Source organism: Physella acuta, unplaced genomic scaffold (assembly GCF_028476545.2).
Source record: "Physella acuta isolate Inbredline_101_S28 unplaced genomic scaffold, ASM2847654v3 ptg002311l, whole genome shotgun sequence".
Taxonomy (NCBI): Eukaryota; Metazoa; Mollusca; class Gastropoda; family Physidae; genus Physella; species Physella acuta.
In genome coordinates, this window is record NW_026733809.1 from 17,501 (window position 1) to 20,000 (window position 2,500).

Below are 2,500 nucleotides of genomic sequence, written 5' to 3' on the forward strand. Positions count from 1 at the left end.
ATGCGCCTGTTTCTTTTTTTTTTTATTCAAAGTTTTGCACTACATTTCACTTTTCGTCATTCGGTCGGACTTTGAAAATTTTCAAAGTCCGAAAAAAAATGTCTCAAAGTTTCATCGTGCGAGTGGCAGTTCACCGATCAAACCGACTTTATTTTGCGGCATTGCCGTACTGTGGCCGCAAGTGATCGAGAGGTCGCCCGTTCCACCGAGGATGCGAAGCGGCGAGTCGTTAGTCTAACAGAGCTGGCGAATGACGGTGGTTGTTCTATGTTTAAATACATTAAAACTACATTTCACTTTGCGCTGAATGTACGTGGATATTAAAAACCCAATTGAAAAATTTGGTTGAGTTCATCCCGCCGTTTACCCGAATTTTAAAAAAATTGTGAAAAATAAAAAAAAAATAGATGAGCTGAAGTTTGATGGGTTGCCGATCAGACCGCCTCGACTTAGCGGCATTCCCGCGTAGAGTGATCGAGAGTTTTCCAGTCTCAAGCTCGCCCAGTGTAAAGACGCGGCATTGCCGTAGAGGCTAAGCTGCTAAGTAGAGACGGTGTTTGTACAACTATATTTCACTTTATATTCTTAACCAATGTATGTGTTGTAGAAAGCAGATTTTTCTCATCCCGCCGTTTACCTGAAACGAATAAAAATTTATTTTGTACAAAATTAAAAACATTAGTGTTTCCAATAAACTACATTTCACGTTTTCTAATTTAAACTTAAACGAATGACTGGTATCAAAATATAGGATCTATGTGAAAATAAAAACACGGTGTAAGAGTTTTCAAACCTCGGTAATGCCGTCTAAGACCAACTAGTCGACCGAAGGGACAGTAGTTTTCCGGTCGATAAGACATATCAGCCCGGTATCGCCAAAGTTAATTACGATCGGTCATAATAAACTAAATTTAAAATAAATAAATAACCCAAACGTGTGTATACATCATGTGGTACGTATTCAGTTCTATTCTAACTGGAATATATATTTTAAGAATCAATGAACTTAAGTTTTAAAACCAAACCGAAATCGCGCGAGTCGTCGTTGTAAAACTAGATTTAACAAACGGCTGCGTAATATTAGACTTAAAAATATTATATAATATCCTCTATTGATTAAATAGTGAAAAATAAGCTTCAATGTAGCTTAATCTAGTACAAAATCTAAAAGTTGTGATAAATTAAATTGAAATTAAACACGATAGACTTAAATCTAGAGTTAAGGAATAAAACCGACCCGCGAACCAGCTACTAAATGGTTCGATAAGACTTATCTCAAATACAATCGTTTTCTATCAGTGTTATGCCTTCAATCGATACTTTTTGATGAAATAAATACTTAAATGATTTAATGAATGCATATATACATGTAATTAATGAGTGAAAGTATGTATAAAGTATTAGATAAATTAATAATAAACCGACCCAGCTACTAAATGGTTCGATAAGACTTATCTCAAATACAATCGTTTTCTGTAATTGTTATGCCTTAAATTGATAATTTTTAGTTAAACAAATACTTAACTAATGAAATAAATACATAGATAAATGTATTTAATGAATTAAAGTATGTATAAAGTATTATATAAATTAATAATAAACCGAATCCGACCAAATTTAAATCTAAAACCACGATCGGCGGCGTAATGAAGTGTATCGTAAACCCGTTTTTTTTATAATTTAAAATGTAATGACAGAACTCCCAAAACAACAATACACATACATATTAGTACTATGGTGAATTGTAGTTGTATTAGGACCGTAATTATAGTTAATTAAGGAACCATTCATTGTCTTCGCTCTGTTATGTACGTCGTCGTTTAATCGACACGGCATATTTGGCTTGAATCTAGAAAAATTCAAACTCTAACCCTAAGGTAGACAGGCAGGGTAAATAAATGTGGGTGATCTCTCATAAAATTGTCTTCTAGGAATTATTTTTATATAGACTATCTTTTCTGTAGAGTTTAAGTGGACAAGCGCGGACGAAATAGAGCGCAAAATTTAAAATGAATTAAAAATTTTCATCAGACCGGAAGTAGGCATAACCTAGGCGCCATGTTTCCGTCGTACAAGTTTTCACCGTTGCAGTCACCGTTTCAATCGCTCTTCGTGTGGACGTGTATTATTTCTAGTCATGTGTTGTGTAGATGATTCGCTTAAGGTAGGTGTTCGGACTTATTTCTTTAATATTAATTAAACCGTATTTGCCTTGTCGGCCTTAAAATAAAGCTATTTTTTTTTCATCGCAATCGAAGTGTTAGATCTAGAATCTAGTTCCCGCCTCCGCTTCGCTAATTCGACTTAATGTAACTATGACACAACTATTAAATCTAGAGTCTCTATTTTAATTAAATAATTAGGAATTCTATCTCTAGATGATATCTAATCTATTCCCACACGTGTGTGCAAGTAGGATTTAACGTCAGAACAGGTGTGGTGGTCTAGGCGTCGCTATTTTTGACGGTAGGAATTTTTTTTTTAAATTCGTAAAATTTTA